A 21,501-nucleotide genomic window follows, 5' to 3' on the forward strand; every position below is an offset into this window, starting at 1 on the left:
ACACTATCACAGGGTGACACCACATCAACCACCAGACATGCCACAGGGGTCAGTGCTGGGCCCCCTACTGTTTGGTATATACTTCTTAGAAGTTTAGGCCAAAACTAAGGGGTTGCGGTTGACCAAGTTTGCGGACAACTGCAAACTGGGTGCAGATGTTCTTCGTCTCCCATTGCTGCAGTCCTTACATATGGGTAGTCCGCTGTCCACAATCGGCCCGAATACCAAAGGGCTAGAACTGGCGTCGGTCATCGGCGCCCGAGACTGACGTCAGTACGTGTCAGTACAAATGCGCATGACCGACGCCATATCCTCAGTCTTTCTTGCCGCGTGGTCCTAAGCAGAAGCAGCATTTGCAAGTGCCGTTCGGCGTTCTGGAATTGTCGGTTTTCGAGTTTCAGACCAGAGACCAAGTTGGGCTAAGTACCCCGTTGGGGACACTTTTGTCTTTTTCTTGCCTCAGTATTGACGGATGTCAGAAAAAGTTAATAACTGTATTTCTTGTGGGAAACAGATTCCTCATAGGGATTACCATTCACTCTGTATTCCTTGTTTAGGGCCTGAGCACGACGTTGTTGGGTGTCACTTTTGTGCTACTTTTAACAAGCGTACTATTAAACGTCGGTTGGACTGTGCTAGGCTTGTGTTTGGTAAACGTTGTAATTACAACATGCTGTCGGATTCTCCGACGCCTGGTTCTTCTAAGAAACGCAAAGAAAAGCCTTTGCAGTCCAAACAGGATGAGTCGTCCACTCCGGACGCCGGTTCTGTAGAACCACCGACTACTTCAGCGGCTCCTTCTGAAAGTTTACCTGAGTCTCAAGGGGAGCCTTTGTTACTACAGGAAGTGGCTTCTCCTGTGTTAGGCCAGGCTGAGGGTGCTTCTCAGATGTCGGTGGTTCCCTCCCCTCATAGGGTAGTTAGGCCTCCTCCTTCTCAAAGCAAAAGCCTTTCTAAGTCTAAGTCTGCCCCTGCTGGTGCTAGTCCCCAGGGTCCGGCTCCTAGGAAGCACATGTTAAAGATGGCTGAAGATTTGATTACTTTAATTAGGGGTTCTATGCCCCCCCCTGAGAAGAGGCCCAGGGTAGAGACAGAGTTGGAGGGTTTGGTTCAGTCTTCCACTGAGTCAGATTCCTCTGTGGAAGAACTTCAGGATTTCCCTCCCTATTCTGATTCGGAGGCTGAGGACACTACTCCCTCTGCGTCCCCTCCAGAAGATTTTTCTTTCTCTGAAACTTTGCATTCCATGAGGGAACATTTCAAATGGGAAGGCCAGGATTATTCGGATTCTCGTAAAAGACTAAGAGAATTCTTGTTTTTGTCTCAGCATAGGCCCTTGGCTATTCCCCCTGTACTGGATGTTGTTCAGGATGTATTTTCTGAGGCTGCCCTTAACCCAGATTCTCTGCCTCCTGCCCCGGTTAAACCAGATAGATACTACACGGTTCCGGAAGCTCACAAGTACTTATATAAGAGTCCTAGGGCTGATCCAGAAACTATTACTCAAGGCCCCAAAGGTGTTAGGGCTTCTGTGGTTAAGAATCCAGTTCCTCTGGACAAGGATGCTAGGGCCCTGGATAGGTGGGGTAAAAAACTGTATACCTCTTCTACTTTGGCTATGAGAGCTTTAAATTGTCAGTTTCATATGCTCAGGTATCAAACTTTTTGCTGGGCCAATTGAAATGTAAAGTAGATGCTTTAGCTGAAGGTATTGAATGTAAGGAGCTTCAGGATTTAGTGCATGCTTCAGACCAAGTTGGTAAGCATTCTTTGCAGTGTGGTTTTGATGCTTTACAGGCTTCGTCCAGGGTGGCTGCTACTAGTTCAGTTGTTCGCAGGCATGCTTGGCTTAAAGATCAGACTTTGTCAGAGCATGTTAAGGCTCGAATTATGGATGCTCCTCTGCAATCTGATGTTCTTTTTGGCCCTCCTGTAGAATCAGTTTTGAAAAAAATGGAGGAAAAAGCTAAGTCTATGCAGACAGTTAAGGACTTTTTACAGGTTCAGCCCCATAAGTTCAGTAGGAATTGGCCTACTAAGGGATGGTCTTTCCCCTCTTTAGATTATCAATCTAGTGGCAGGTCGAGGCGAGGTAGAGGTAGGGCTTCCTCTCAGGGCCCTGTTACTTCTAGGACTTTGAGTTCTTCTACCCCCCCCTTCTGATGGGGAGGGCAGGGGTCAGTCCTTTCGGAAACAGACCCAATGACCTGTGTCTTCAGCTGCCGAACTCTGTCTTGCTGGCAGCTCCTCTAGGAGGAAAACTGGGACTTTTCAAAAGGAATTGACATTTGGTTACCCAAGACAAATGGGTATTGGACATAATAAATCGAGGCTACAAATTTTATTTTCACACATTCCCTCCTTTCAAAGGTATGCCGGATGTGCCTCATCAGCAAAGGCTGGAAGTACAGGCACAAATTTCTTCTCTGCTTCAGTTGGGAGCAATACAGGAAGTACCTTCTGCAGAAAGAGGCACAGGGTTTTCTTCCCGTCTTTTCTTAGTGCCAAAGAAAGGAAATACTTGGAGACCAATTCTGGATTTGTCCATTCTAAACACCTTTCTGGAAATTCCAAAATTCAAGATGTTAACACTGCAACAGCTGTTACCTATGCTGGACAAAGATCACTGGTTGGTGACTCTGGATCTCAAAGAGGCCTATCTTCACATTCCTATCAGGCCCAGTTGCAGGAAATTCCTGAGATTTCGGAATGGGAATTTGCATTATCAGTTCTCTGCATTGCCCTTTGGCTTGTCTACTGCGCCCAGGGTATTCACAAAAGTCCTGGCTCCAGTAATAGCTTTTCTCAGACTAAAAGGAATTCAAATTTATCCTTATCTAGACGACTGTTTGTTTCTGGCTCAAGGCAAGCACGAACTTCTTCAACATCTGCAGTATGTAATGACAGTTTTAAGATGCCTAGGGTATTCTGTGAACGAAATAAAGTCCAGTCTAGTACCCTCACAAGAGATGTGTTTTCTGGGTGTAAGACTGAATACAGCTGCTCAGATGGCATTTCTTACCCCGGACAAACAAAGAAATCTTCACCTATACTTCCAACAGCTATCAGTAATGTCCAGGCTGACTGCAAGGACAGTCCTTCAAGCCTTGGGGTTCATGGCATCTTGCATTCTAGTGCTTCCCAATGCCAAACTGCATATGAGGAAGCTACAATGGTATCTCAAAAGCGTTTGGACTCAACACAGCCACGATTTGGACACTGTCATTCGGATTCTACCTTGCATTCAGAAAGAATTTGTGTGGTGGGCTCAGGAATGTCACCTAAACAAGGGACTCTCTGTGACCCAACCAGAGGCAAGTCAGATATTAACGACAGATGCCTCGGAGTCAGCTTGGGGAGCTCATTTCAAAGGAAAATGGATTCAAGACCTTTGGCCCCCAGAGCTACTTCACTTGCATATCAACATGAAAGAGATGCTGGCAGTTCAATTTGCTTTGGAAGCATTCAAGGGCCTACTTCAACCAGGACTGGTGTTGATTCGAACAGACAACACAACTGTCATGTGGTACATCAACAAGCAGGGGGGAACTCATTCTTACCCTCTTTGCAGACAAGTAATGCTGTTATGGGAAACTGCTTTAAATCTGCACATCACTCTTCGAGCACAGTTTCTGCCAGGAGCACAAAATTCTTTAGCAGATGTTCTGAGCAGACAGATTGTGGATCCTCACGAATGGAAGTCGGACCCTCTGGTATTTCTTCAGTTGACCATGGCTTGGGGAACTCCAGGCATAGATCTGTTCGCTTCTCCTCTGAATTTCCAACTGCCACTGTTTTGCACAAGGCTGTTTCATCCAAAAGCCTGGAAAATAGATGCACTATCCTTCAGTTGGAGCAACCTTCACGTGTATGCTTTTCCTCCTTTGCCTCTTCTTCCAAAGGTACTGTTGAAAGTCAGGAGGGACAAACCTTGCATGATCCTTATAGCACCGGATTGGCCTCGTCAGCATTGGGACCCTCTGTTGAGGAGCTTAATTCATGGGACACCTTGGCCATTACCACAGATTCCTCACTTATTGTCTCAGGAAAACAATCATTTTCTCAATGTCAGGGTGCAATCCCTACACCTGACAGCCTGGCGCATTCTGTTTTAAAGAAGGAGGGCCTTCAGCTCCCTCAACATGTTTTGGATGTTATTTTGGAAGCCAGGCGACCTAGTACTAGAAAGGTTTATGCTGATAAATGGAAGAGATTTTTTCTTTGGAGTTCAGCTAAAGGCTTTGATGTCAAATTGCCTAATTTGAGTTGTACATTGCAATATTTGACTGTTTTATTGGACAAGGGTTTGTCCTTCTCTTCTGTAAAAGTGCATGCTGCAGCTATTTCTGCTCACTATGATTGTGACCCTCCTTTGTTTTCACATCCATTGGTTAAACAGTTTCTTAGAGGGGCAAAGAATATAAGACCCCCACGAAGAGCTCCTACTCCTGCCTGGGATCTTAATTTTGTTTTGGAATAGCTGACTCTGCCTCCTTTTGAACCTGCAGCTACAGCTGAATTGAAGTTGTTGTCTTGGAAGACTGCTTTTTTGTTGGCTGTTACTTCTGCTAGAAGGGTATCTGAATTACAGGCCCTCATGGCAGTGGAAACTTTTCTGATTTTTCACAAGGACAGAGTTTCCTTACGTACTAATCCTACTTTTATGCCTAAAGTGATTTCTATTGTGGCATTGAACCAATCTATACATTTGCCTACTTTTTATGCTAACCCCCAAAATAAAGGGGAAAAAGTTTTGCATTCTTTGGATGTACATAGGCAGTTACGGTATTATTTGAGCAGAACCAAAGAGTTCAGAAGATCTCAACAATTATTTGTTTCTTTTGCTTTGACTTCACAAGGGAAAGCTGTCTCGAAACAAACTATTTCCAAGTGGATTGGCCATTGTATTGCTTTTTGTTACTCTCATCATGGAAAGGATGTTCCAGTTGGGATCAGGCCTCATTCTACTAGGGCTACGGCCACCTCTACTGCTTTTTTGAGAGGGGTAGCTACTAAAGACATTCTAGAGGCAGCTACTTGGAGTTCTGTACATACCTTTACAAAGCATTATCATTTACCTCTTTACTCTAGGTCTAGGGCTGGGTTTGCCACTGCAATCTTACAGGGCATGTTAGCAGCTCCTAATGCTATTTAGTTGGCCAGCCTCCCTTTTTTCCATTGCTCTGGGATTCTACCCATATGTAAGGACTGTAGCAATGGGAGACGAAGAACATAGTACAGTTTTGTACCTACCATAAATGTAGATGTTCGAGGATCTCCATTGCTGCAGTCCAATTTTCCCTCCCTCCTTCCCCCTGTTTTTAGGTTGGGTTTTGGGGTGGTGTTTTTTGCATTCTGGCGTCTGAGGCAAGAAAGACTGAGGATATGGCGTCGGTCATGCGCATTTGTACTGACACGTACTGACGTCAGTCTCGGGCGCCGATGACCGACGCCAGTTCTAGCCCTTTGGTATTCGGGCCGATTGTGGACAGCGGACTACCCATATGTAAGGACTGCAGCAATGGAGATCCTCGAACATCTACATTTATGGTAGGTACAAAACTGTACTTTATCGAATCCCCAAATGATGTCATCATACTCCAAGAGGGTCTTAAGCAGACCAATGACTGGTGTGTTAGTCACGGTCTCAAACTGAATGCTAAGAAATCCATCATTATTCCCTCTGGCAAAAACAATGTCCCTTCACATTATCATATCAACAACAATACCCTAAGTACCCACAAAGTGGTAAAGGTTCTGGGATCACAAGTAGACTGTGACCTTAACTTTGACCACCATTCATCTACTGTAGCAAGGAAAGCTTTCTACAAAGCACACTTGATTAGTAAAGGCATCGCGTAGAGAGCAAAGGAAGTTATAACCCCTCTATACTTGGCAGTAATCCGACACATAATTAAGTGTAATACCCCGTTCGGCATGTACTGTACAAAGCACCTGCAGCAATTGGAGAGACCTCAGAGGTTTCTACCAAAGAAGATCAATGGACTCCAGCATGTGCCCTACACAGACTTCTTAGGGGAGACTTGTGCCTGGTTTACAGGGCAATCTCAGACCCAAACCTAATGAACTTACTAAATATCCATAAATCAAACTGGACTCGAGCTACCTGTTTCAGGGACCTGCGACTTAAATAGGACATGTTGGAGAGAGAGATTTGTCTCCCAGTGACTGCCCCGTCTTTAGAATAAGCTGCCAATTCATGTGAAGCAGAGCACCTCTATGACACTGTTCAAGAGGAACCTGGATGTGTGGATGAGACATCGTAAATTCTTACTGAGGATAGCACCCACAACCCTTCTGGACATGGGCAGTCTTTACTAAAATACAGTCCTGGGTATTGAGTAGCATATCTACGGTATTCCATTGGGCTGAATCGGCTAGGCTTGAAATGACCTCCAGGTCAATAGCCTAATAAACTCCTATGATCCTATGAACAACAATAAAGAACTTAGAATTCTACATCATGGTCTCCGTTTTCATAATAAGAATAGAATGGGCTACTAAACCAAAGACAGATTTATAAATTAAGATAAGTGATAACAGTACCAAGTTTGATTATCTGATGCTGTTCAACTCTTTTTCTGTTATGTTTTGTTCTTCATTCAACAAGGAGGTGTAGGTAAGTTGGAACAGTGCTGCTGAGGAAGCTTTTCTTTTTATAATGCAATTTTAAACTGTTCAGACCTGTCTGAAGCTGATCAACTCTTTACAAGCAAACTGTTATATCTACAGGTAGCACACTTATCAAACATTTGTAGATTATAGGAGGACAGTAATAGTCTCTGGATAACCAAGGAGCTTAAACACGTACTTAAATGTGGAGGTGGTACATTATAGTAATGGAAAAGGTCACTCATTTTACTGTATTCTTGTTTTAACTGTCATGTTTTCATTAACCGAGATACCATATTATTCTATGTTCATTTAACATTTTATGTCTGTACATTTATTATTTTTTTGCTTAACTGTCATATAATTCCTAGTCTGTGTATACATTTTGTTATGTAAATATTGTACAACTGCCTTCTACTCATTCTGTAAAATGGAGCATTTCTACCCGGACCTCAGTTGAAAATGGGACTTGTGCCCAGTCGGACTTTCCAGGTTAACAAAAGCAATAAATAATTGTACTTTTTGTAACCTAAAACCATGACTGTAATCTTTTCATGTATTTGGAGCTTTTCTCCCCAGGACTCCATTGAAAATGGGTTATTTTTGGCCCAATGGACTATCCTGGTAAACCAACTGCAAATAAAAATAAATAAATAAATGCAAAATAGGTTCATGACCCAAAGGAATCTATCCAAGTGGTTCTCCAGTTTGATTCTTGGCTGGTGTGCTTTTGTGCGGAGTCTGCATGTCCTCCCTGTGTTTGCATGGGTTTCCTCCGGGTGTTCCGGTTTCGTTCCACATTCCCAAGACATGCTGCAGGTGAATTGGACACTGTAAATCGGCCGTACATGTGAGTGCCTTTTGAGGAAGGTTGGGTGCTGGACTTTCAACTCGACACCGTAAAACTCTACTGCCACTCGTTCTGCAGACCAACGATCCACTGTGACAACCATTAATGTGACCAGCTGAAAGGAGAAGTAGTAGTAGTAGTTTTTCTTTACTTCCTTTCAGCCATAGGGATCAATCACAGTGCTCTCAGTTGGTTCAAAGTGTTTATATGTAACAGACTTCCAGGTTTAAAATAGGTTTACAAATCTCTCCCTCTGTGAATCTTATAAAATGAGTGCTCCTGAGGGTCTCCAGCTCTTCCCGCAAGCTTCTCTCTGCCTTGCCACAGCTACATATCATCCTATACACTAGTGATGGTCCCACTACTTCCACTATTAAAAAAAAACTTTAAAATAATTTGAACCAGCTCACTAATTGTCTAAAAAAATGTGATCCTTCTTGTAAATCAGGATAGAAAAAGCCTTGACCATTAGCACATCGTGGAAGCTGTCTGGAATCTCCTCTAACTCTTAAATAGTTTATAACAATTTATACCCCATCAAAATACCTGAACAGTTTCTGTTATGTAAATTTCTGGCTTGATCCTCAGTTAAACATCTGTTATCACTTAATATGTGACTGCGGTGCACTGGCCCAGCAATCAAGGAGCCTCATTCCTCACCACTAATACCAGTGCGGGGTGTCCACATAGGGAAGGGATAATAAATACACACAGAGTAAAGTACAGTTTCCCTTAAGAGCACACAGAGATCACAGTCAGTCTGGGGCTGGTTTCTCCCTTTCTCTCCAGGTTCCCAATAAGACTCTCTACTGGCACAGCTATAGGGTCCAGATCACAGCCTAGTGGGCAAGCTAAAACCTCCAGCACCCTCTCTGTCCAACCAGTGCTTCGTGTCCCTGCCCAAGTAGCTGACACACTTTGAGATGAGTTACATACAACCACACAGACACTCCTGGGGAAGGCTGGCACAGGTTCTCCAGCTGTGCCCCTTTTTCCCCAGGCTATACGGTATAAATCACTGCCACCACCCACTAATATTTATCAACTACCAAAAGACCCTTATCAAAGGGTGTCCAATTATACTGCGCAGTATTATTATCCAAATGTTAAGTGCAACTGACAGTCAAGGCTTATTTGGAGTGACTTGGACATTATCACTATATATGTGCAATGTACTCTAGAGCTTAAGTTATCTCTACACAAAACAGCCACAGTTGAGAAGTTTAAAAATATTTAATAATAAATAAAACACAAGACAATACTTCTTACCACACAGTGCTAGTCAAGAGTTCAGAGATCACAGAGAAATACATAAAATAATACAGTAAAAAAGTTCTGACATCAGTATGGAAAAAAGACTAATCTAATCTTCCTATTTCCTAGCTATAGCTAAGAGAAACACAGTTCTAAAATAAACTTACATATAGAGCAAGACAGTGCTAGTGATAATTTATGTTCTCAAGACAAATGCTCAATGCTCTGAGTCTCTCTGTCCTTAAATTGATAGCACAGTACCACTGATTTGTTTCAGATTACATCTTTTCTTTCTGGTTCCCAGGCTAACAGAAACTCAGAGGTTAATAGCCCTTTTGATCTTGCAGCTGGTCAGGAAGCCAGAGCAATAAAAGAAATATACATGTAAATTCTGGCCATTAACTCTGGCCTCAGAACAGTAGAAAGAATGCCTCCCTCTAGACATCTCGGCTCCGGGTTTTAGATCAAAGAATTTCACAATCCTTGACTTATCAGCTTTCTTACAACAGAGTGCACTGTTATATTTTTTTCAGTTCAACATCCAATGCAGTCTTTTCACATTTTTTTCCAAAATGCTTTTTATTGCTTTTGATTTTCAACCAAAATAAAAAGACATTATTGCATAAAAAACAACGAAGAGTAGCAACTTTCTATAATGATCACATAAAGACTTACTGAAACTAAAAAAAACTAATAGTTTCACCATTTCTGAGGGTACAGGAAATAAAGAGACCAATATTTGACTCTTGGTTCTAACTGAAATGATACAGTACCCCTATTTCAGAATAAAGTAACGTTATTCTCCACGTTTCAGAAAACTGAAATATAGTTTGTTTTATATCACCATTTATATGTCGCTTGATTTGTGTAAGATAACCTTACTTGTAGAAGGATTTGTGAAAGTCTGAAACTATGTACCAGTTAAACTACACTGTTAGATGCCATCCGATTGTTGCTAATCTTGAAGCATGTTATTTTTGAGCACTATACTTACTGTGTTTAGTATATAAAAGTTTTTAAATGCCACCTGAATTGTAATTACGTTTTTGGATTTGGTTTGCTTGCTAGGATTATGTCTAGAAGAGAATTCCAATATGTTTGAAAATATGATGTTAAGTTGTCTATCTCACCTTCATTCTTGCTGGATGGGTTTGGAGCTGAACCTCGGCTCCGACTTGGCCTTTTACTAAAGCTCGAGAGCTACTTACCGGCTCGAGGCCTCCCCTTATCCCGCAATGCTAGGCGTCAGATACCCAGATTTCGTTTGCCACTTCAGCTACGAGGTTGCGTTTTTTACCGGCTCCAGGTCATATAATTCTTTTATTACTTCTTATAGTCAAGATTGTTAAAATTTTAGATAGTTTTTGCGATTAGTTTAAGCTAATCTTGTAACCCCTTTAGATCCCACTTAAAAAAAACTTTTTTTCCTGTCATAACAGACCCCCCCCCTCCCTTCCCTATTTAGGGTAGAGTTTGGCCTTTCTATTCTTTTTATATATTGTATTGTATATACATAGATAATTGTTGTTAGTGTAACTGTTAGTTATAGTGTTTTTTTGATATCTTTATTCTTATCTAGTGCGTGTGTGTGTGTGTGTGTGTGTGTGTGTGTGTGTTTACTGTTTTAGGGCACTAGTTAAATTTTTTCCTTGGTATCTCTTTGTAATGTCTAAAGATACCAAGGTTTCAGGTTTCAAGAAGTGTGACTCGTGCTGTCAGAAGATGTCTCTGACAGATGGTCACACTTCTTGTGTTTATTGTTTGGGCGCACTACACCTGCAGGGCTCTTGTTCGGTCTGTCATGCCTTCAGTCTGAGAGTCCTGCAGGAGTGTAGGAATAAGCTCATTTTGAGGGGCTTGTTGAAGCCAGAAGGATCCCCGGCCAAGCCTTCATCGGGGAAATCCTTAAAGCCCGCCAAACCGTCGGCTCCTTGTTCGGAGCCAACGCTGAGCGGAGCTTCTGCTTCCTCGTCGGTTCCTGCCAGAACCGACACTTCGAGGCCTCAGTCGGCTCCGACTCTACTATCGGAGCCTTCTCTGAGTCGAAAGCATTCGAGGTCTCCCTCCTTAGAGTCCGTTCGCTCAGCTCCCAGGTCCCCATTACTACAGTCAGAGCTGAGCCATAGATCCCATTCCTCTCGGTCCTCCAGGTTATCGGATCATGACTTAGAGTGGGTGGTCAGTAGGCTCCTAAAGTCGCAGGCACTGGCCAGAATGTTGACTAGCCCTTCTAAACAGACTGTGGCTATCCCTGTTGCTTCAACTGTTCCTCCTCCGACCCTACCAACGTGTTCGGAGCTGGAGCTCGTTGGGGCTCGAATCGTCGGAACGTCTGAGCCGATACCACACCTTTCGGCTCCCTCGTCGGCTCCGTTCTCTTCATTGGTTCCATCCTTGGAGGGATCCGGGCGCCGAGACGCCACTCACCCCTTCGGAGCCGACGAGGGAATCGGACCCTTGTCCGACCCCGTTCTCCCTCTCGGGGCCTCGGCGCAGGTGAACTCGGCCCTGACATAGGCCTTGGAGCCGTCCCTCTCGGTGCCGGAAGGGGTTCACGTCTCTTCGGAGCGGGGACCATCTTCTCTGCCTGATAGGGGCCCCTTTGAGGTCATGAGGAGCTTGCTGACTCCGGTGTCGGCTCCATGATCGACCCCTTCGGCTCCTCCCCCCATGGTGCCTGCGTCTGTCTCTGTCCACCCTCCTGACCCCAAGCATGGAGAACAAGCACTCCAGGTAGCCCCATTGGGGGTATCTTCCTCTTCCGAGGCCTCCCCTGATCATTCAGAGGAGCCCCCTCGGAAGAGAAAATGTAAGAGGAAACATGTTGACTCCCCCGAGTCAGTCACCTTGGACACCGACTTGGAGGATTCGAAAGGGTCCCCCAGGTCCTCCTTTGAGGATGTATCCTTTTCAGACATCGTTGAGATCCTAAGGCAGAGGGGGGGAACTGGACTGCCCTTATCCCTTCCGAGGACGAGTCGGTGTACCTGGACACATTTGGTTCTCGCCCTTCCACCTCCTGGGTGTCTCCGCCTTTCGACCCACTCATGGAAGTGGTGGCTCGGAAGGCGTGGACGACCCCAGACACAGTGGAACCAACTCCCCGCAGGCCCACAAAATTCATCACAGCCCCGTCCGATAAACGGTTTCTTATGAAGGGTGTCCCTGTTGATGCCATGGTGGTTGCAGCAGCCACTAAGAAGGAGCTGACTGACCCTTCTGTGCCTGTCCATCCACCTAGTAAAGAATCTAGGACAATAGACAGGTACGGGAAGCGGATGTTTTCTTCAACAACCTTTTCCATGCGGTCGCTGAACTATCTGTGCAATTTCACCTGCTTTCAAAGGGATCTCCTTAAGGAATGTGAGAGATGCAACCATATAGCCAAACTGGAGGCTAAGCTCTCTCAACTCAGTACTGGCGAAACCTGTCAGGAGGAGAAGGAAACCACACTCACTACAATTCCAGTCTCACATAGACCTACCACGACAGCAAACCAAACACATAAACACACAAAAACATACTCGGAGGCTCTAAATAAAAATCTGCCTAAGCAGCAGAGACCTCCAAAGCAGACACCCAAGCAACCGCTACCCCAAAACAAAACACGTGCAACACATAGCTCACAAAGCCAGTGTGCCGAACAGTCACAGCCCTTAAGGCTAAACAACACACCTGATACACTTGTAGTAGGTGACTCTATCATCAGGCACACTGACGTCCCGCTCACCAGGCTGAACAAGGAGAAGGTCACGGTGAGCTGCCTGTCAGGCGCTAGGATCTGCCACATAACACAAGCACTCAGGTCACTCCAAGGCAAGTGCAAATATGACTCAGTCATTGTCCATGCTGGTGTGAATGACCTGAGACGTACCTCCCTGGACTACATGAAAAGAGACATAGAGGAGCTCTCTGAGCATGTGGCCCAGGCCGGTATGACCCTGACCTTGAGTAGCATCTTACCCTCACCAAGAATGATGCCACAATATGAAGACAAGATGATCAATTTCAACAATTGGCTTAAGTATTGGTGTCATTCAAAGGGGATCCAAAGCCTGTCAGCCTGGGATGACATGCTCGACAGGCCACGATGCTTCGCTAGGGACTGCTTGCACCTGTCACCCCTGGGCTTTCGGATATTGGCAAAGGCTCTTGCTACCCCCATAGTGCCTTTTTTAGGCAAGGCTCAAAAGACAAACCCACCTCCATAGGTATCACAAGGGATAAGAAACTAAGAGTAATGCTACTCAACGCCAGAATTCTAAATCTCAAGATGCATGCACTCAAAACTCTCCTTAGCATGGAGAACATAGATATCTGTGCAGTAACAGAAACCTGGTTCAAGGCTCCCGAGAGCACCCCAGCACTACCAGGTTATACCTCATACCATGCTTTTCGGCCCCAAAACTTGGACCGAACCAGAAAAGGAGGGGGGTATCAATATTCGTCAAAGATACCCACACCTCCAGGTTGGTGGCACAGCACAAAGCATCAGAGACTATCCATGTGCAACTAACAGTGGGTAAAACTGCCTTCCAGTTTATAGCCTGCTACAGACCACCCTCCCAAACCCAGGAACCCCACTCAGCCTTCCTGAGAACACTGGAAAATATGAAGGTCTCTCCAAACACCATTATATTGGGCGACTTCAACTACCCAAACATAGACTGGGAGCATTACTCTAGCTCCAACACCCTAGCTCAAAGGTTCCTAGAATTTATAAACTCAAATGCTATGGAACAACTTGTTACCACTCCTACAAGAGGGGAAAACATACTGGACCTGATCATCACCAACATGGGGACTCTATGTTCCAGACCAGAAGTGTATCCCTCACTGGTAAGATCAGACCATAAACTAATCTCACTGGATATTCACATCCCGACTCCACCCCCTGCCCAGAAAACCACAGTGAAAAACTTCTCTAAAGCAAATTTCACACTCCTCTAAACCGAGGTGGAATCCTTCAAAGCCCCCGGGCCTGTGGAAAATACGGCCCAGACCGCAGAATCCTTTATTAATCCTTTATTAAACGCATTCTATGAACACCTTCAGGAATGCATGGATCATGCAATCCCAAATAAAACCAAGACCCAATCCTCCAAAGGCAGACGTCCTGTCTGGTGGACCCCAGCCATAAACAAACTATACAATAGAAGGAGGAAGCTACTACATGATGCAGCAAAATCCCAAAAAGGGAAGGCATTTCTGATCAGTGTTAGCAAAAAACTACGGGCACTCATAAAATCGTCTAAGGCCAGCTTCGGGAGAAAAATTGCACAGGACACTAAGGATAATCACAAGGCTTTCTTTAGTTATGTTAGGAACCTGGGTGGGAATTCCCAGATATGCTCAGAATTAGTCCAAAATGACAAAAAATACACCGAACCCACAGACATTGCCAACATCCTAGCTGACAGGTTCAGCGCAGACTCCCCCCCCCCCCACCAAAAGGGCAAATATTTATCCCAGCAGAGTGCTGCCCCCCTGACATCTCAGATGCTCAGGTAAGAGCCGCCCTCTCCAAAGCAAAAAACACAGCATCAATGGGACCAGACAGTGTCCCGGGCTGTGTCCTACATGAACTCCAAGAAGAGCTAAACCCAAACATAAAACTACTGTTCAATCTGAGCCTTACCACAGGATATGTACCCAAATTGTGGCGTACAGCAACAGTGGTCCCTCTCCACAAAGGTGGTGCCTCAACGGATCCTGGAAACTATCGCCCCATAAGCCTGACTAGCTTGGTCTGCAAAGCTATGGAAAGGATCATCATGGACCTCATAAAAAAAGATATTGGGGACCTACAGACACTGGATCCTACCCAGTTCGGCTTTGTTAAGTGCAGATCCTGCCTCTTAAACCTGGTCGATTTCTTTGAAACAGTCACCAAGGCCATTGACAAGGAGAAGGTGGTCCACACAGCCTACCTGGACCTCGCAAAAGCCTTCGATACAATACCCCACTCAGGCATTATAGATAAGCTCACCAGCTTTAATATAAACCCCCTATGTCACTAGATGGGTTGCAAACTGGCTCAAGGACATAACCCACATGGTTAGAATTGCTGGAGCCATGTCAGACTCCAAACCAGTTACAAGTGGCGTCCCACAAGGCTCAGTCCTGAGACCTCTCCTGTTCGGTATATATTTCTCGGAGGTACAGGCCAACACGGAAGGACTGTGGCTGACCAAGTTCACAGATGACTGCAAACTGGGCTCTATAATCGAGACTCCAGCCGGCACAAGCATCCTCCAAAAGGGCCTCATAGAAACAGACAACTGGTGCTAGAGCCATGGCCTCAAGCTAAACGCCAAAAAGTGTATAGTCATCCCCTCTGGCAAAAACAAAGTGCCCACAAATTACCACATAGGTGGTAATCCATTAAGTACAGAAGAAGTAATTAGGGACCTGGGGACCCAAGTTGATAGCAATCTCTCATTTGACAACCACGTGGCCAAAGTGGTTAGAAAAACATTTTATATAGCCCACCTAATCATGAAGGGATTCACATCTAGATCAGGGGAGGTCAATCGTGCCTCTTTACTCATCCCTCATCAGGCCCATAATTGAGTACAATGCCCCTTTCGGGATGTACCTTACCAGACACCTGCAGCAACTGGAAAAACCCCAAAAGTACCTCACCAAGAGGATCAAAGGGCTCAAACAGATGCCATATGCTGCCTGGTTAAAGAAACTCCAGCTCTACTCAGTGGCATACCGCCTGCTCAGAGGCGATCTGTGCCTGACGTATAAAGCCATGTCCAACCCGGAATTAATGGACATGCTGCACCTCAGAAAATCCAAATCCCATCGAGCTACGCACTCGAGAGACTTGAACCTCCTTACTGAAATAAATAGGACATGCTGGAGGGACAGATTCATAACCCAGAGGCTCCCTCCACTCTGGAATAAAATCCCAGTCCAGGTTAGGCAGAGTCCCTCATTGACTCTCTTCAAGAGGAATCTTGATGAGTGGATGGGGGATTGTAGGTTTACCCCGGGTATCACTTCTGTGTCACTGTTAGACAGAGGCACAGTATACTAACCTCGAAAAAGGGCATAGCAAAATTAATTTAAAATGGGTGGTGAAAGCCAAACACACTCTGGCTAGGCTTATAAATGCCCTAGGGCAGATAGCCTAGTATGAACCTATGAACCTATGAACTGGGTGATACCCTTCAGGATCCATCTGCTGCGGGGTCTCAGGAAAAGATTAACTCCCAGCTGACAACCCTTAACTCTATAGTTAACTCCTCCATGCGGCTCATTTCTTATGCAGCCGATGGGGCGAGTAGGGCTGCAGACATAGGCATGGCTTTGAGAAGACATGCCTGGATATGGTTATGTAACTTTGCTGACCCCTTTAAGGCATCCTTCACCAATACCCCCTTCGATGGTTCGGCTTTGTTTGGACCACTGGTGAAGGATACACTTACCAGGTGTGAGCAGGAAGGCAAGACTCTCTCTGCCGTGGGAGTCCGTTTTTCTACTCCCTCTAGACCATACCCTAAAGGTCAAAAGAGTGGAAAAATGTGGTTTCGCAAACCCCAGGGAGTCGTGCCTGACACACGTGGCGAGTTTTCCTCCAGAGGCAGAGGAGAGAACAACAATAGACGCCACCCGAGGTGCAGAGGGGGTACGCAAAATCAGGGTAGCAGGGAATCCTTCTCTGACAAACCCTTTCAGCACCCCTGAGGAACTGCCCGACTGTCCACCTTCGGAGGCAGTCGGGGGAAATTGTCACTGTACCCAGAAGCCTGGCGACTCCTCACACAAGACAAATGGGTACAGTCGATCATATCCGAGGGTTACAAAATCCCCTTTGTCCACACCCCCATACAAACAAACAAGTCCCTTCCAGATGTTCCACCCGGTCTAAGGGAACAAGCAGTTCTAGAAATTTCAAAACTGCTAGAAAAAAAGAGCCATCCAACCAGTCCCACCAGACCAGCAAGGATCCGGGATTTACTCCAAGTTCTTTTTGGTACCAAAAAAGACAGGGGACTGGAGACCCATTTTGGATCTCAGCAGGTTAAACAAATCTGTTCAAAGAACAAAGTTCCGGATGGTCACGCTTCAGTCCATTCTACCCTTTTTGGGTCAGGACAATTGGATGTGCTCTATAGACCTTCAGGATGCGTACTACCACTTCCGGCTCGGAGCCAGTCACTATCAATTCAGAGCCCTGCACTTTGGTCTCACCACAGCCCCCAGGGTGTTCACCAAATGGATAGCAGTGGTTACGGCTCACCTGAGACAGCGAGGATTCCAGGTGTTTCCATATTTAGATGACTGGCTCCTAACTGCTTCCACCAGGCATCAGCTAATCCGAACCAGGGATTATACCATACAAACTTGCTCCGAGCTAGGTATCTCTATAAACTACGAAAAGTCTGCATTGTCACCTTGTCAATCTATAGCCTTTATAGGTGCCATTCTAAATACAAAAGAACTGTCGGCGAAACTTCCATTAGAAAGAGTATTAGACATACGATGACATGTTCAAACATTACTACAGTGCAAAACAATTCAGGCCAGATTTGTACTGAAAACCTTGGGGCTCATGGCAGCAGCAATCACATTACTTCCTCTGGCTCAATTTCACATGAGGATTCTTCAGTGGATGCTTTTTACCCAATGGTCCTTCCAACAGCTTCCAATGTCTCACAACATAATAATCACCCAATCATGCAAAGACAATCTCTCTTGGTGGATGGTCTCCCCTCAACTTTTTCAGGGCAGACCGTTTGTCCTTCCTCCTCCGGTTGCCACGGTGACGACGGATGCCTCCCTGATCGGGTGGGGGGGCATTTTTAGGGCAGGACTGTCCAGGGCACTTGGCAACCCCTAGAGTACAACCTGCACATAAATGTCTTGGAGATGTGAGCGGTACTTTTAGCATTGTGAGCTCTTCAGGACTCTCTACCTACCGGGCCTATTGCAGTTCATACAGACAATATGTCTGTAGTCTGGTACATCAGCAAGCAGGGCGGAACCAGGTCCTATCCCTTATGTCGAAAAGCACTCAGACTCTGGCAGTGGGCGATCTCCTTTCAACGGTTTCTGATAGCAATGCACATCCTCGGAAAATCCAACGTCATAGCGGACAGGCTAAGCAGAGCAATTCTTATGCCTCACGAGTGGTCTCTCAATCAGTCAGTAGCGGAAAAAAATTTCCGCAGATGGGGTTAACCTTGCTGCGACCTTTTTGCAACCCCTCTCAACAGCAAGTGCAGCGACTTCTTCACTCTCTTTCCCCTCCCAGGCCATTCCCCCAGATACGCTCTAGTTCACGATTGGCCCCGGGGTCTTCTCTGTGCATTCCCTCCCTTTCCCTTAATTCCAAAACTGATTCAGAAAGCGACCGCTTTGGGATCCAGGATGATCCTCATTGCTCCTTTCTGGCCTCGACAAATTTGGTTCCCATTCCTGCATCGTCATCTGCTGGAGCAGCCCTGGAATCTGGACCCAGTGCCAGACCTCTCTTGATCCATCAGTCGGGCGAGTTGCACCAGTCCCTTCACTCTCTCAACCTCACAGCTTGGTTGCTCCACTTCCAACCTTAGCCAGGCTTCCACATATTTCTCAGTCAGTGCATGAAATCATACTTTCTTCGCATAAGTCTTCTACCAGGAAGACTTATGCTAGTAAGTGGAAACGTTTTTCCCTCTGGGCAGAGGCCAGGAATATAGACCCCTTTACAGCCCCTGTCCATAACGTGTTGGATTTTTTTGGCGGAACTTTATCGAGCAGGTTCCTCGTCTGCCACCATTAGGGTCCAATTGGCTGCTATTGCTAATTTTCATGTTGGTTTATTAGAGTCCAGTATCATGTCCCACAAACTGTGTAAGGCCTTTCTTAAGGGGACTATTTTACTTAGACCTCCGGTTAAAGATCCCCCTCCTCCATGGGATTTGAACTTGATATTAGCTTCATTGATTCTCCCTCCTTTTGAACCTGTGGCTTCTTGTTCCTTAAAGTTACTCTCCTGGAAGACTCTCTTCTTAGTTGCCATCACCTCAGCCAGAAGATTATCGGAACTTCAAGCCCTTTGTATTCGCTCTCCTTATCTTATTTTTCACAAAGATAGAGTTTCACTCAGGACTGATCCTTCCTTTTTACCCAAAATATCCTCAGAGACAAATCTCAATCAGGCTATTGATCTTCCTGTCTTTTTTCCCAATTATTCAAACAGAGCTGAACAAAAGTTACACTATTTGGATGTTCACAGGCAATTACGCTTTTATTTGGATAGGACCAAGCAGACAAAAAAATCAGATCAACTCTTCCTGTCCTATGCTGAGGGCAAGCAGGGCCTACCAGTTTCTAAGGTAACCTTGTCCAGGTGGTTGGCCTCTATTATTACCTTGATCTACCAACTGAGACATAAGGAACTCCCTACAAAACCAAAAGCTCATTCCACCAGAGCATTGGCTACGTCAGTAGCTTTTCAGGCTAGACTTCCAATGGAATCTATTTGTGCTGCAACCACATGGGCCACTCCTCATACCTTCATTTCACATTACAAGTTGGATATGGCCTCCAGGAGTCGAGCGGAGTCGAGCTGATTTTGGTTCCACTGTGCTCAAGAGTCTGTTTCGATGAGCCACCCAGGGCTAAGGTGTTAGGGACGCTGTCCCATCCAGCAAGAATGAAGGCGAGATAGACAACTTAACATTAAGAAGTTATGTACCTACCATAACGTTCCATGTTAGTTGTTTTCATCTCGCCTTCTTTCTTGCGTCCCACCCTCCATCCCCCTAGCCTGGTCAGGACCGAGAGGAATTTCTTTTTGAGGCCTTCTTCCTATGGTTGACTCCTTTTTGGGTTACGTCCTCCTCTGCTTGTAGCACTGTAGGTAAACCTTGTGGTGGGAATTGGTGTTTGTTCCTTGGTGTTAGCTCTACCTAACGAGATCTGGGTATCTGACGCCTAGAATTGTGGGATAAGGGGAGGCCTCGAGCCGGTAAATAGCTCTCGTGCTTTAGTTAAAGGCCGAGTCAGAGCCAAGGTTCGGCGCCAAACCCATCCAGCAAGAAAGAAGACGAGATGAAGACAACTAACATGGAACGTTATGGTAGGTACATAACTTCTTATTCTTTTTTATGCTGTTTATAGCAAATTTGTGGGAGGTGATATATTTAACTGCCATGTCTTTAAAGTATATCCATGAGATGTTATTGTTATTTACCCAATTTTTAGTTATATAAAATTTAAGTAGGGCACATAATGTAACTAAAATATGTTTACGCATTCCCTTGATTGAACTAGGGGTTATGTGTAGAATCATTGTTTCCCAGGAAAATGTGTTTTTTACATGTCCAATTTTTTCAAATTGCGCTCTTAAGGAACACCAGAGCTTGAAAATATTCTTACAGCTCCAAAAAATGTGGTGGATATCGACATTCTCTCTGGAGCAAAAAGGGCACAGTGATTCTTTTTTATAGCCGAATTTTTTAAGGACAGCAGTGGTGTAGTATGCGTTATTGTTAATCATTATTTATGTGTAGATTAGGTTTTTGAAAGGTGTTAGTTTTAAGGTATTTTTAATAGCTTCTTGTTTTTGTGCTGTTGTGATAATTTGACTAATGTTTTCCCAGTATCTTGAGTAAAGTAATGCAGATTGGTGTTTTATCTCACTTATTAATTTATAAGACTTTGAAATCATTTTCTCTGTAGCAGCTAATGATTTGACTATGTTTTGGGTAGTTTCTATATATTGTGCATCTATTTTTTTATTTGAATATTTCAACTTTATTAATGATATCATTTGTCGAAGAATAGGGTTATAGCTGCCTAGTGTATTTAGTTGTGTTCTTAAGTTTTCAAGTATTCATTCCTTATGCTGTAAAATATGCCATACCATAAAATCTTTAATTAGTGGGAGTGGTTTGAGATCTATCATTTTATTTAGCTTGATATTCGGGTTGATATGTAAGGATTGTAGCAGACTTAGTGAGTTCTGTAGATTGACAGAAGTAAATAGAGATTGGAAAGCCATTATTACATTTTTGATTATTGGGTGTAGTTTGCTAAAAAGTTTATTGTTGGAATTGAGAAAAGGAGTAGCTTTAGGGTTTATATATATATATATATATATATATATATATATATATATATATATATGTGTATATATATATATATGTATGTATATATATATATATATATATATATATATATATATATATATATATATATATATATATATATATATATATATATATATATGTATGTATATATATATATATATATATATGTATATATATATATATATATATATATATATATATATATATATATATATATATATATATATATATATATATATATATATATATATATATATATATATATATATATATATATATATATATATATATATATATATATATATATATATATATATATATATATATATATATATATATATATATATATATATATATATATATATATATATATATATATATATATATATATATATATATATATACTCAAAAAAAATCATCTTTTTAGTTACTACAGTTTGCTTCCGTAGCGTTTGCATCAACACATTTTATAAGCAGTTATTAATCAAAAAAGTGCAGTGAAACAGGAACCAGCCAAGGAAAGATCAAAAGTTTTTAAGATTTTCAATCCAAATGTTGAACATTTTCATCCTCATACACACTTCATTAGAAGGTTTAACTGCACTTTTTGTAGCTAATAATTACTTTTTTGTGCAGTACAATCCTGCATTTTAAGTTACATTTTGTAAGCAG

The 21,501-nt window shown here is 43.8% G+C and overlaps 1 protein-coding gene across 3 annotated transcripts in view; it reads left to right on the forward strand.

The window, feature by feature from the left end:
• Nucleotides 1-21,501, forward strand: part of PLEKHM3 (pleckstrin homology domain containing M3) — a 1,264,948-nt gene that overhangs the window by 363,706 nt on the left and 879,741 nt on the right. The gene's annotated exons all lie outside the window — the stretch shown is intronic.

Source organism: Protopterus annectens, chromosome 2.part0 (assembly GCF_019279795.1).
Source record: "Protopterus annectens isolate FY-2018-M chromosome 2.part0, PAN1.0, whole genome shotgun sequence".
Classification (NCBI taxonomy): Eukaryota; Metazoa; Chordata; order Ceratodontiformes; family Protopteridae; genus Protopterus; species Protopterus annectens.